Genomic DNA, 16,119 nt, shown 5'->3' with positions numbered 1-16,119 from the left:
ATTAAAAAAAAAAAAAAAAAAAAAAAAAAAAAAAAAAAGAAATAGCTCCCATTTACTAACCACTAACTCTATTTCAGGAACTTTTATGGAATGTGTGAGTGTAATGAGAGGTTGTGTGTTTCCAAGCACTACTTGTGGTTCACTTACTGTTTTATTCAATTCTTTTTTCACAAGGGCATAGATTGAAAGTATATTGTTTTATACAGTGTCTGTCTTATATTTTCATTTTCCTTCTTAGTTCTATACTGTGGAAAACCTGCTTTGACCTGGCAAGTTACCATGTTTCTGAAGACCAGGGAGTTTGAGAAACAACACTTGAGGAAAATTGCAGGTAAGATTATATGTTCCTGTCTCACATCCCTTTAATGGTAAGTTTTCTAATGAGCTCAGTACATCCTTATAGGTTCTAAGAGAGATCATTTTGATTTTCTCCAGAGCAGATATTGAATTGTGCATCCAGGAACTCTTTATTTTATTTTCCATAACAACTGTCTACATAGTATACTTCCCCAGTCAAACTGCTTTCTGGTGGAGGTCAGTGAAAACAGGTCAAAATTGTTATCTTTATGGATCTGGGACACTGTAGTTACTTTATGTAATAAAATTTCTTGAATTATCAATGAAAGGTTTGAGTTTGCTCACTTATTAATAAGACAACTCCTGTCGGAATAAACATTCTTTTTTTTAGTAAAACACACAGCCATTTCAAGTGCTATGACCACTTAAAATATGCTCCTCCAAATTCTAGTTAAGGTAATGCATCACTATTAAGAGAATTTCAGGACAAAAAGGGAGGGATCTTAGATGAAATGCCCTTAAGTGAGGAGAGGGAACTTGTAGAGCCCACCTCCAGGAGAAAGACAGGGCATCAAGTGAGGGATGGGATTGCCATCCCACAGTAAAAAGTCTCACTAATAATTGTTTGTTTCTGAAACAACTGCAGAGGTGGAAGTGAAGAGGAGCCTGAGGAAAAGAAGGTCCAACGTTAGGCTCAAAGTGGGATCCAGCTCAAGTGGAGGCACAAGACCTGACACAATTATGGAGACTATGGAATGCTCACAAAAATGGACCTATCATGATTGCCCTCCAAAAGACCCAAAAAGTAGCTGAATGTGTCAGAGGCAGATATTTGCACCCAACCAATGAATAGAAGCTGATGACCCCTGTTGTTGAATTAGGACAAAGCTGAAAGAAGCTGAGGAGGAGGGCAACCCTGTACGAGTACCAGCAGTATCAATTAACAGGGAACCCAACATGAAACACCAACCAGGCAGCATTCAACAGCTGTCATGAAGCCCCCAACACATATACAGCAAAAGACAGCTGGGTCTGGGTTTAGTCCCTGGGCCTCAAAAGACTGGAGGAGTCAGGGAGTTTAGAGGTCTGATGGGGTGGGGATGGGGGTGTGGACATCCTCGTGGAGACAGTGGGGTTGGGAAAGAAGTGTGTGGACCAGGAGAGGAATAAAATATGGAGTTTAAAATAAATAAATAAAAAGGAGAGCGGGGAGGGAGAGGGAAAGGGACAGGGAGAGGTGAAGGGAAGGAGGAAGGGGAGGGGAGGAGGAGGGGAAGAGGGAGTGGGAAAGGGAGAGGGAGACTATTGGAGGTGATTAAGTCATGAAGGAGAACTCTTGTGGGAAAGATTATCACCCAGTAAGAGAACTGGTGAAACTAGAAAAGCCATGCAATGATTTAATATTTACCTCAATAAGGTCATGCAACAAGGTTTGTGAAAACTAAGAAACTAGGCTTTCACAAAAACCGGGAAACATCATCTAGATTTTTCAGTCTCAGAACTGTCAGAAGCAAATACTTCTTTTTTCTGTATTACTCACAGAGACTTTGGAATAGCAATACAAACTAAGACTTTGACTATTTCCATCCATTTTCTCATCTTTATTTCATAGACTATTTATTCTATAGTCTTTGAAATGGGGAAGAGAATGTGATCTACAATTATTACTCATTAGTTCCCATAGAGCCCAGGAGGATACTCTTGTGGTCAATGAGAAATAAATGGTTTTTAAAGGTGTACTGCCACTGTATCTTTTGGCTTTGAAGTTTCAGCTGAATAAGAATCTAGTGTCCATGCTTGCTAAATATTCACTCCCTTTTCTTTCATAATTAATCCTCCATAGCCATTCCAAAGCTCTGTATCATCCCTTTGAACAGGTATAGAGTAAAACTCTCTGCTCCACTGTGCCTTGGAAACAAAAATGATGAGCCATATGTATTAAGTATAGAGCAAACCAAATCACAGTATGCTTTTATATAAAGAGAGATGTGTTTATGCTTGAAGAAAGTATGTAGCCCTCAAAATTGAAAAACAAATGTATTGAAATTGGTGAGATTCAAAATTACAAAGTTCTAGGAAGTAGTTTATATTAAACTAAGATGAAAATAAACAGCTGAGTTTGATGATTTTGATAACAGCAATTTCCATAGCATTTCGGGGGGAAAAGGTGCAAAGATGATTGAATATATAGGAATAATGGAGATGACAAATATTTAAAAATTGATCAAAATTGGACCAAGATTTTAGACATTGAACATGTTTTAGAAACTCTGGGAACCTGAATCTGAAAGGGTTCTGGAGAGGTTCTTTGCAAAAGAATATTATTACATTGAAAAATAAGAAAAGAAATTAAGGTCTGGGTATATCTTGGAAACTTTCACATCAATGCCCTGATCTGTGATACATCCCTAGGACCTGCTGACCACATTGGAGAGTGCTAGAGTTAATTTAGAGAAAGCCAACCCTCATGGCTTGCATCAGAAGTAATCTCACATGAGTTTGTGTTTTGAATGTTCATATCTTGGCTCCTGGCACTGCTGGTGGAAGCTGTTAAACTTTCAGAAAGTGGGTCCAGTCTTCATGAAGTTGACCAAAAGGAATAGCCTTTTGAAGGTGTTTCCTGTACATCCTTTCTGTCTAAATGTCTACTAACTGGCTCAACAGAATGTGAATAGCCTTCTCAGCTATACTGTAGCACTACCATGAGTTGTGTTATGTCTTCTTGTCACAATGGACTAAAGCCCTTGAAAGAATGTGACAAATAAACTTTTCCTTCCAAGTTGGGTCTGTTATGTGCTTTGGACATAGTGATACAAAGCCACTAATAAATACATAAGTCCAGGAGATGAGCAGGATTCCCAAGTCTTAGAGTTTGTTTAAAACCTTTTTCATCACTTCATTGTGGACAGGTTGTCAATTGAAGCTACAACATTCTTTTCTCCAGTATAGGACAGTTAGGATTTTATTTTGTCTGTTGTAACAAAGGAGAAAAAGAAAAGAAAACAAATAAATAACTCTAGCAATGATATATGGTTCAATGTACACAGATACATTTTCATAATGCTTCCTCATAATTTTATCTCTTTTTATTTTTATTTACTAAGCACTGTAGCAGAAGACAATTTACATTCTTTAATTTTATAACAAATTTTAATTATTTTTAGGTATAAAAACAGTAAAATTTGGAAAATGAAATCTGTCAAATCTATGTGTATTCGAAATAAAATTTTGTAGTAAGAGAAAAGAAAAAGGTAGTTATTTGGTTCAGTACTAAAAACAGAAATGCTACTGTCTAATGTTATCTGCATATGTGTGATTTTAAGGCTGACCACTAGGTATTGAATAACCAGTTATGGTACTATTCCCTTAGGAAGACCATTTATCCTGCTTTTAGCTTTTCTCAGTTGCCTGCATTTCTTGATCTAGAGTTAAAACATTGTGAGCTTTCCTCCTCCCATTTTAGTGGTTTTATTTTTCAAGTCTAATTTAGGCAGCTGTTCTTGTCTAAATTCATGGTTGCAGCCTCTCTGCCATTTCTAGGAAATAGAATTTCTAGGAAACACTAGCAAACTTCCTGTTCCCTCAGCTCTTAAAATCTTCCTTTCTCTCTTCCAAAATAATTCCTTAGTCTTCAGTGCAACAATTGTGTTGTATATCTATCCTTTGGAACTGAGCAACAAAAGATCTCTTGATCTCTACATTTTAATTGTTTGTGATTGTCTGCAATGGTCTCCATCTGCTATAAAGAGAAGTTTCTTTGATGTGAGTGAAGAAATATATTTACCTGGAGGTATAAGGATAAATATTCAAAATTTACTTTGGAATTATGTTGGTTTGTTATGTGGTGGTTGTAGATTGTCCTCCACAATCAATGACTTACTAGTTCTATATAGTTGGCTAGAGTTCGAGTACTAGACAAGGTTTCTCCCTTGTTGAGCAGGCAGTCATTAAGTCCAACTAGCAAGTTACTCATTACTGCCAAAGTATGAATGTGATTATTTTACTGTTAGAGTTATCATGTCTTGCTGGTTGTTGTTTTGGTCCATGAGCATCACAGCTGAGTAAGAGTATTCCTTGCTTCTTGCCCTTGGGAACTGGCATATATCTTCTGCTAGCATGAGGTCTAGCTCAGGTTCTTTGGGCCCTGTTTCCAGAATGCATTTTGTCTTGAGCAGTAGGTACTTATCCTCTACCTCTGTGAGGAAACCAAGAGCAATAGCAATAATCTATATTGTGTGGGGTGTATCATGAACAACTCCAACAAAAACAACACAAAAGGAGATACTCACACCTGGTGTTTGGGGTTTTATTAGTCTGTGGCTTTTGGTGATAATTTCATTTAAACTCTATACATACTGGACAGTTCACATTATAGAAAATATTCATGTATTTAGGAGTGTGATGGTGTGTGTGTGTGTGTGTGTAATAATTTTTAAAAAGAGCATGAATTTGATGTTAAGAGTCTTGAAATTAAACTTCCTATTTGAAAAATTTCCTCTAAAGTGCATGCAGCTGTGATCTCATCGACATGAGCACCTAGTATAACTTCATCCTGTTTCTTTGAAGTCTTATTTTGTGTGTACATTTTAATTTAAAAAGAAAATTAGGCTCTAAAAATTGAAACATGCATTGAGTGGTGATTTTCCAACTTTTGAGTTATATATTGTTCTGGCTACAGATACCTTATAAACCAACCTCTTCCTCATCTGTTCTTCACAGAGTTATACATTATTTTAAAACTAAAGTCAAAAGTCATTGATTTAGTTTCAGTTGTAGTCCTTAGAAATATAACTAGTCAGACTATTTTATTGTCAAAATGAACTGACATTGCAGGGTCTCAGGCATAGAATTGAGAATTTTATACAATATAGTTTGAAACCCTTGTTTCAACTCCTGCATGATCCATAACCCTTTGCCTGTGCAGCCAACTGCGAGTCATTTTTTAACCAATTAATTACTCTGCTGTTTGTTGTCTATATACTATTGACTGTAAGGCCTTCACTAACATGTAGTCAACCAACCAGTGGCCACACCTTAAAAAAAAAACACACACAGCTCCTACCTCTCCCAGCTCCTATCAAACATCAGTCAAAACTCTACAGATAGGACTGTATCTTCTTCCTTCTCCATGCTGCAATTTAATCTGGCTTGAGGCTTAACAGGTGTGCCTGCTGTCATAACTGCTGTAAAACTCAATATGTGCAGCTGCTTTGTCATGTCAGGAAAATGCTGTTTCCTTACATTTATCCACTACATATGGGTCATATGATCTTGATATCCCTCCCCTCTTTTCCAAAGATACCTGAGCCTTGGGAGTAGAGGTATTTTGTAGATGGTCTATTTAGGTTTGAGCAATCCACAAGCTCATATCCTCTATAACTTTGACAAATTGTGAGTCCCCATAGTAATCAACAAGTACTTCAAAAGGAAGCATTTCCAATCAGAACTGGCTAATTTATATGTATAAAGATAGATCAGTTTGAAGTTGGTATTATATGTCCAATTATCAGAATAATTGTAGTAGTAGGTCCTATGACTAGTCTAGCCACAGGTTGTTGGGCTTAAAAGTGATGCCATGTATGGTTTGCAACTTGTATAGATTTGTGGGGTTATCTTGGTTATTTTTCTTTTGCTGTGAAGAGATATGATGGTACTTACTGGTTTTGTATTTCAATTTGACTCAAGCTAGAGTTATCACAGAGAATGAAGCCTCAGTTGAGGAAATGCCTCCATGAGATCCACCTGTAAGACATTAGTGATCAATGAGCCAGATACAGCATATTGTGTATGGTTCATTTACTGGGCTTGTGTTCCTGGTTTTTATAAGAAAAAAGAATGATTAAGCCATGTAAAGCAAGCCAGCAAGCAGCACGACTTCATTGATTCTGTATCAGCTCCTCTTTCCAGGATCCTGTCCGGTTAGATTTTCTGTCCAGACTTCCCTCAATAATGCCCAGCAATGGGAAAGTATAAACCAAATAAATCCCCTTTTTCCCTAACTAGCTTTTTGGTCATGGTATTTTATCACAGCAATAAAAACCTTAACTAAGACAAGTTGGTAGCAGGAGTGGGTTATTGCATTGACAGACATGACCCTGTTTTGAGAAGGATTGTAGAAAAGCTTTGTAGCTCTATTTAGTTTTATGCAATTGTAATAACTGTTCTATTGTTGCAAACAGACACCATGGACACAGCAATTTTTATGAGAAGACATTTTATTTAGGGCTTACTCACAGTTTTAGAAGATTAGTACACTAAAATCATGGGGAGGAGCATGGAAATAGTTATGGAAGTCAGGTTGCTGGAGAATTTTTGTAGAGATAAGACTCAATACACAGGCTGGTTTTGTTTTTGAACTGTATCTACTTATGTTACTTCATCTCCCTCCTGATAATGTCAAGCTCATTGAACCCATGCAGTGTATCATTTTCAAATTTTGGACTTCTTTCTTCATTTTTCACATCATTTTGTCTGATTCTGGAAATACTTGTCCTTTTCCAGAAAGTTTCACAGGACTCAGCTATTGTTTTGATTGGCATCCTTCTTTTGGAAAAGGTTTCTGACTTTGTATTCTAACTGATTTTGCTGTAGTAAAATCTCCATTGCCATTATATCTGTACATTTAAGCATGTTTTTAAGCTGCTCAAACTAGTGCCAAATGGGAAAAGTAAGTTCACATTGCCAAGTAATCCTAGTTTGCTTCTCTATTGCTGGGTTAAAATGTTGACCAAACTGACTGAGGAAGAAAGGGTTTCTTTCTTCTTACAGGGTATTGCCCATCATCAAATAAAACCAGGGCTGAAACTCAAGGCAGAAACCTGAACGTAGACACTGAAGCAGAGATCATGGGACCACACTGCCTACTGCTTTGTTGCCCGGCTCATGTTTACCTATCTTTTATAACCATGACTACTTACTCAAGTGTGGCATTTCCCATCATGGCCAAGACCTTCTCTGTCAATTAACAGTCAACATAACACCCTGAAGACATGCTAATTTGTTGGAGGAAATTTGTCACTTGAAATCTCCCCTTCCCCAGAATCTACTTCTCAACTACTAACCATCAAACAGTCCTTTAATTCTTTGTTTTTTTATTCTCATTCCTAAAGGAATCTAAGTTTTCCCAGAATATATATATATGTATACATTTGCATGTAGCTCTTCTTAGCAGTTACTGAAAAAGTCTAAAATCATGTTTTTTTTAAGAAAGAGATCTGGAAAGACAGTACAATCAGTACAAGTTCCTGCTTATCTTTCATCCACTAATACAAAGTATTATTTAAAAAAGTGTTCAGCTGGGCATGGTGGCGCACTCCTTTAATCCCAGCACTCGGGAGGCAGAGGCAGGCGGATTTATGAGTTCGAGGCCAGCCTGGTCTACAAAGTGAGTTCCAGGACAGCCAGGGCTATACAGAGAAACCCTGTCTCGAAAAACCAAAAAAAAAAAAAAAAAAAAAAGTTTTCTTTTCAGTAGTTGGTATTCAATTTATATATTTACAAAGTCTTTCTTCTTTGATTTCTATGTGAAATACAGTGCTCCAAAACCCTAAATGTAAATCCTTCCTTTATCTGTAGACATTATGCACACAAATTGATGATTTCATGTGAACTCTAAATCTCTATCTTTCCTTTCCCATAAGTTTGTAAGGAACTGGGATTCTTCATACATTTTGAAGCTAGAATCAGTATGACATAAATTATCATGCTTAGAAGTTAGAGTTAGCTATATCTGATCTCTGTGATATGAACTTTCTCTGTGATGCTGGCCTTGCCTTATCTCCAGGCCTATGATTCCACATTAAAAAAAAAAAATTACAATTCAGCTTTCTGACTATGTTCCTTTCAAGTATGCAATACCAACTGTGATTATTTTAACATTGTAAGAATATGTTATGATTATCAAAATGATTTCAACAAAGAAAATTAAGTTTGATTTTTGAGATAAATATGCAATGATTTTGCCACCTTGTCTTTAAATTTCAGCATAAATATAGCTAAACATAGTTTATTTATTTATTTATTTATTTATTTATTTATTTATTTATTTATTTATTTATTTTTGTATAAACCTTTGGTTCTAAAGCTGGGTGATACCTGCCAAGCATTTCTCAGTTTTACGTATGGAAGTAAACCCATGTGTATTGAACAGTACATAGAAGTGCATAAAATTTTTACAGATTAAAGTTTCTATTTGACAGAGTTGAGAAAACACAGAAACCTATAAATGCATCATATTCTGTTTATCTTGATGGTGTAATTCTAAATGCATGGATGTTTTTCTGTGTGTCAAGATCACTCTTGACTTGTATAATTCCAGAGACTGATTTTCAGAACTCAGTAAAAGTCTCTTACTCCAAAACAGTTTTATATAGTAATCAGAAACCCATGAAACACAGCCCTAGAAAAAGACACATTAGCAAATCAAGGAGAGTCCATAGTTAAAACTTCCAGTGTTCTTCTTCAAGTTGCCTCATGTGGATGAAGCCAACATCAGCTCATGTTATTGAGAGAGGTGTAGTGCTGAGCTTCCAAGTGTCAATGTGGCTAATTAAAGAACAAACAAACAAACACAACACAACACAACACAACACAACACAACAAAACAAAAACAAAAGTTCTTTCATCATCTAGTCTGTTAAGATAAGCATGAAGGTAGGAGTTCAGAAAAATAGACTCATTCTTCACGTACTAAAGAAGGCACAATAAACTGTCCAGATTTCTTCTCTACTGCATAGAAATATGACATACAAATATGTCCCTAGAACACAGAAAATATACATATAAAGGAGCACAGCTTCCTTCTGATACTACAAGCAGTAGCTGGACATTAACCTGAGATGAGCAGGGTATTATTCTTCTTGAGGTAGATCAGGCAAGGCTGTTGAATTGTGCCTATGCTAGAGAAACCACACATAGTATTTTTTAAAATGAATCTATTTATTTATTTATTTATTTATTTATTTATTTATTTATTTATTCATTTTTCATTCCACTAATTGTTCCTTTCCCACAATCCTTTCTGTATCCCTCCTTCCCTATCCTCTGAGTGGGTGGGAGCCCTTCTGGGTATTCCCTCACCCTGGAATTTCAACTCTCTGAGACATTAGGCTCTTCCTTTCCTCCTGAGGTGAGACAAGGTATTTTATTGATGAAAGGCCCCTCAATTTCTTCTCCACACAGCATATAGTACAGCATAGAGAGTATTGCTAATTATAGAAGTTCAGAGGGACAGAAATACACAGGAATTTTATTTGGAATTAGACACAAGCATGTCTGACCTCAACCTATAGCAACTGCAGTGTTTAATCTATTAAAGAAAGACAGAGGATGCCTAACAAAATGAGATTAAGAAGATGGGAATCTATATACCTCAAGATCCATCTATAACACTCATGAACTTATACACAAAGGATGCTTCATCCTACCACAGGGACACTAGCAAAACTGTGTTCACTGCTGTTCTACTAATGATTGCCAGTAATTGGAAACAATATAGATGTTCCTCAATAGAAGAGTAAAGAAATATGGTACATTTACACATTCAAATATTACTTAACCCTTAAAATGTAAATAAATGAGAACCTGAAATTTTAAGTTAAACAGATAGAAATACAAAAAAATCTGAAAGAGGTGTTACAGACTTCAAAAGGCAAAAATGAAATGTATTCACTTATCTATCGATATTAGCTTTTAAGTCCATGATCACCAAGCTAGAACTCATAGAACCTCCAAGAGTAGGTACAGGGTAAGGGACTAGGGAGAAGAAATAGATATCATTAGGCAAAGAGCAATATAAGAGATTGGATGGGTGGGACAGTGCTTAAGTTGGAGAATTAAGTGAAGAAAGAGAAGAGAGAGAAAATTGAGGGAGGAAACATAAAAAGACAGTTAAAATTAACAGCCACTTGATGGGTAACATAGAAACCTAATACAATAGAAACTTCCTAAAAAGGCAATCCAGAGCAAATTGCAAATAATGGGGGAAAGAGTCTCAACTGTATTATAACCATATGGATCTCCAGTTCTGGAATTGACTTACATTTTTTATTGAGCTGTTGGTGAAAGAATTCTCTTGATAATCTCCTAACAACTCAGGCCATGGCCAAGAATCAGTTGCTTTGCATAAACTGACCAGTGTTGAAGTCAACACCTATACAACTAATTTGAAAATGGATATCTAAAGCTAGTACCTATATTGATGTCTTGCATAAAAGATGGTAATTGGAATGCTACCAAAATAAAAATATAAAAGACAAAGTATTCATAACCCCTTTGTTAACAGTGCTGTTCTACCTGGAAGACATGCTAAGGCAATGATGGCACAATGCTTGTAGGAGTGACCAACCAATGTCTGATATCATTTACTTACCACTCTACTAGATGTAACCCATACCTGATACTGCTTGCTCAGATAGACTAGAAACTGATACTAGATAGCCCAAGAGTAAAAGCAAATAATATTGGTCTAAAATAGAAGAAAATAATGATAAAAGAAATCCTAATGCTATTTGGCTATACTCATAGATCAGTGCCTTGCCCAGTCATCATCTGAGAATCTTCCTCCTGCAGCATATATGAGAAAATGTAGAGACTCACAGCCAGATATTATACAAACAGTGAGAGATCTTCGAACTCTCAGCTCTAAATGTAATACCTCCATGAAATCCTTGGAGTTTTCTGAACCCCATGGAAGGGAAGGTAGAAATACTGTAAGAGTTAAACAAATAATAATAATTAAAAAAAAAAACACTTTCATTCTTTGGAGTAGAGAAAAAGATTGTCATACTGATAAGAAGAGTTTTGTGAGAAAGATACATCTTCAAGCTCAGTATAGTGTAAGATCATGCTATCTCCTAAGGACTTTAGCAAGCAAATGCTCACATGTCACAAAGTCAAATACTTCCCCCATTTCTTATATTTTCCTCTTGTTAAGCCAATCTGTTAGAGAAAGGCTTCCACTTACATTCCTAAAAAAAAAAAGAAAAAAATTCCTGCTTATACTTTATATAATGAAAAAATATTAAAACGATAAATTTTATAAACTTCAGATTATAGCAAGAGGTGTCTATGGGGTCTCCATCAGAAAAAAATACTCCTCCTCTTCCTCTTCCTCTTCCATTTCTCCTCATTTCTTGCTCCTTCTCCTCCGCTTGCTTCCCTTCTACTTCTATCACTTTTTCTTTCCTTTCCTCCTCCTTCAGGTCTTCCTCCTTTCATTTTCTTTCTATATGCCCTCATATTCTTTTATATATGTTTAATTTTAACTGTCTCAAATTAAATAATTGTGTTTTTCAGGACATATTCTGCCCCTGGCTCTTCATTCTTTCCCATATGACAAAAAACAAAGCACATTTTTCTAAAGTACAATATACTTTGTATACAATTTGAGTGTTTTATATCAAGGATTCTCATAATATTTTTCCTATATATCATTTGACCCACCCTTTCCTTTAAAAGATCAACAACAACAAAAACAACACCCAAAAAGCATAACCACAACAACAAAACATTAAAGCAGAAGAAGCTAAAACCTATTGAAGACTTGTGCTATCATAACAGATGGGTTGAGTTAACTTGAGTATTTAAAAACAATTGATGGATAGTACAAAAAAAACAACTTAGAATCATTTTAATTATTTTTCTAATGTATTGGCTGGTACACTGACTTCAACTAAAATACATTTTTTGGAGACATGAGTTTGATTTATGTAACATCGATAAAAATATTTTGCTTGTGAAGGCATGCCTTAATCATGACATACAATGCTAAATCTCCATTCATAGAATAGTTCACAATTGTGTGATTTTTTTAAAGTGTCTAACAGTAGTGATTTTCATTTTTTTTTAAACTTGATGAAAGAAATTCATATTTTTTCAACTAATCAGAATGTATTTTTTGTCATTGCTTCCGGAGTGTGATGTCAATATTTTCTGCAAAAAGTCAGAGCTACCAGTGGGAGGAAGAAAAACTATTAGGACCTGGAAGCCATGGTAAATGAAGTCAACTCTACACACATATAACAGCCCAATTGATTGGCATTAGCATTAGGTTAAAATATTTATTGTCCTTATTCCAGATAAATGGCATCAGTAAAATTTATTATTTAAGAACAAGTGGGAACATTGCCATCACTGAAAATAATATTGTACTTCACACTCTTTTTGAAAATGGTGGGCTTAAGAGAATGTTAACCTACTTAGTATATAATTTGTACATTTCAAATTTTAACTGTAAATATTTTTAGCACCTTTAGGAAGAAATAATGAAAAGGTGTGACACCCATACCCAATGTGGAAGAAGCATGTGCCAAGACATTTCAGTAGAAATAATTGTCAGAGAAACATTTTAGAGAGGACTGAATTAATCAGACTGTCTGTCTCCCTGTGGGAAAGTTCCACTCCTATTGTAAATGAGAAGAGTCATTTACATCTAAACAGATTCTTTAATAGATGCTCTCCACCAGTTTGTAACACAGCTTAGATCTTCTTACTAACTTTTTATGGTTGAGCATTCACTTCTGACAACTTGAAATGTTAGGAATACTAGAAGTCAGATCATTTAATGCACAAGCTCACCATTTGCATAATTTGATAAAATCTACATCAAAATTAGTGTCCTGTGGGATTGCCGTCATGAAAGATGCTGCTTGGATTTCCACTGATTTTTTTCTGTTGCAATTTTGGCATCATCCTAACTATTGCTTTGCTATAACCCTGACATCATAACACAGCCTCACAGACTTGTGTTGACATGGCTTCATACCGTTTTTACATCACAACCTAGCTCATTTAGATTTGTATTGACCTCATTTTACCATCAGTTTGACATTGTAATTTGTTCTCCATGGAAACATGAAACCATTTTGTCATTATAATTTGGTGTCCACAGATTTATCAAAATTGTTTTCATATAGCAATTTCACATCATAACACATCTTTGTAGGTTCCCTTTGGCATCTTATGACCACAGTAAATTGTATTCAAATGAGTGGGAATAGAATTATAGTAAGCATGAGAAAAATATCAATTAAATATATTCAGAATATATTTTTCAATCTTAAGTATATGTATAACTTGAGCTACTTTTCCTTTCAAATCATTAGCTTTTGTGATAAGTATTATATTTTATGCATTTTACCTCTGAAATTCTTGGGGAAAATACCTCCCATTTCTTGAGGTGGATTTCCATATGTAAGTACTTTTTCTTTCAGCTTATGGTTTTTCTTCTCCTGCTAGCAGAAAGGTTTTGTCATGGATGAATCATTGTCTCTCTAGCCAGTACCTAGAGCAGCTTCATAACCTTTTATTTCACAGGAATCTTGGCCTAAAGAGATTTGTAATATATATCACAATACTAGATGAGTATCAAAGGTCAATTTTAAATGTTGCTGCCCCAAATGTTAATGCTAATAATGTTCAGATTAGTAAACTAGCATCTACTATTTCTGCTAAACATCACCTTTATGCTTTCTCAGAATTATTGGTATTCAAAATACAAGCTAATCATATCACTTTAGATGGGAATAGGTGTCGTTTTATACACTACTAACACAGAAAAGGAAAGGGTAAAATCAACCTGAATGGTGTTGATACCAAGAGTATGGGGCTATAATGCTCTCTCCTGTTCACATCCATGATTTTCAGTTTATTTTATCTGATTTCAGACCAACTACTGAGGCATGGTGCAAATGCCAGACCTTCAGAGGTATATAATATGAGTCCTACAAACCTTTTGATCAGAGGAGAAATTAGTGTCTCAAAATGTTTTTTTCAGCATTTGACTCTGATTCAGTTTTGTCATTTGCTAATGTATAAGTTAATTTCTTTGGCCAGTGATAAAAGATAAAACTGACCTAGTTTCTTGCTTATGATTTCTTTGAGAGGCTATAGGAACATTGTGAACTCTAAAATGATCTGTCGCTTTCCAGTCAGTGCCTGCTCCAGGCCACATTAGTAAAGAACTCGGCAGACAGTCCCATGAGACCAGAAGATTCTCCATGCTAAGGAGCCTTAGTACACCCATGATCTTAGAATCACAGGTGAGTGAAATGCAACATCTGTTACAAACAAATTGTGACAGACCTGTGTGAGCAGGAGCATCGAGAAAGGAAACCTTCCCGACCAGGGGTTCAGATCCCTTCTGGTCAGCACCAGCTACAGGCCACCTTGGGTGAGAACTCTGTGAATAGTCCTATGGTCCCCAGAGGACTCTCAACAGGCACCCTTGTACTCCCAGGATCTTAGGGTCACAGGTGATTATAACGTAGCATCTGAAAAAAAAATCATGAGGGGCCTATGACAGCAGGAGCAAAGACAGAAGCCCTGATGACTAGCCGGGTTCCTTTGGGTGAGTGCTGGTATACCTTAGTTTTGAATACAGTGGACAGCCCTATGGTTCCCAGAGGAGATACGACTTCCAGGCACTGTAACATGCCCAGGATCTTAGGATTCCAGGATACCAGGATTCCAGGGGCTTGATTACACTAGAATCTCAGGGTCTCAAAGGAAGCTTGACTGCCAAAAATTCTCCAATACCCAGAATCTGGGGTTCACAAGAGGCCTGAATCACAGTACAGAGAAAGCTGGACCCTGTAGAGTCCTGAATCAACCGGGATTACAGGAAGGACAGGCTACAATCATAGATTGAGGACAGCAAGCACTTGAAATAATTAGATGGCAGGAAGCAAGCTTAAGAACAGAAGGAATAGCAACCAAGGTTACTTGGCATCATCAGAACCAAACTCCCCCACCATAGCAAGTCCTGGATAGACCATCACAACAGAAAAGCAAAATGTGGGTCTAAAGTCACTTCTCATGATGATGATGAAGGGCTATAAGAAGAAAATAAATAAATAGGAGCTTCTAAGGCAGGTCCCATTTCAGGCTCCAGACATCCGGGCACCTTCCCTGCCAGAGGAGAGGTATCCTCCCAGTCTGGGAGGGCTTTGCCAGAGCATCTGTAGGAGCCATCTTCCTTCCCAGATCCCACCAAGACTAGTCTACACAGGTGAGAGAGTGGACTACAGAAGCTAACAGCTTCTGGGACAGGCCCTATTTCGGGCCCTCATCTTCTGCCAGGAGGCAAATCCTATCAACAGATATCTGTGCACCTTCTCTGCAAAAGGAGAGCTTGCCAGCAGAGAGTGCTCTAACAACTGAAACTCAGGAGAGAACTAGTCTCCCAGGTCTGCTGGTAGAGGCTAACAGAATCATGAAAGGAACAAGCTCTAACCAGAGACAACTATAACAAATGACTCCAGAGATTACCAGATGGCGAAAGGCAGACTTAAGAATCTTACTAACAGAAACCAAGACCACTCACCATCACCACAGAACTCCCACCTCAGCCAGTCCTGGGTACCCCAACACACCGGAAAAGCGAGACCTGGATTTAAACGTATATCTCATGATAATGATAGAGGACATCAAGAAGGACTTTAATACCTCAGTTAAAGAAATACAGGAGAACACTGCTAACGAGTTCCAAGTCCTTAAAGAAAAACAGGAAAACACATCCAAACAGGTGATGGAAATGAACAAAACCATACTAAAGCTAAAATGGGAAGTAGACACAATAAATAAAACCCAAAGTAAGGCAACACTGTAGATAGAAAACCTAGAAAAGAAATCTGGAAACATAGATGCAAGCATCAGCAACAGAATACAAGAGATGGAAGAGAGAATCTCAGATGAAGAAGATTCCATAGAGAACTGTTGCGGCCTGCCCGCAGTCCACAACACAAACGGTTCAACTGAGAATGGCAGTTCGAGCTGAAAAGAGAGAGGAATCTAGACGGGGCGGAAGAAAGAATGGGGCTAAGA

Source organism: Mus caroli, chromosome 3 (genome assembly GCF_900094665.2).
Source record: "Mus caroli chromosome 3, CAROLI_EIJ_v1.1, whole genome shotgun sequence".
Lineage (NCBI taxonomy): Eukaryota > Metazoa > Chordata > Mammalia > Rodentia > Muridae > Mus > Mus caroli.
Note: the sequence above shows the minus strand (reverse complement) of the source record.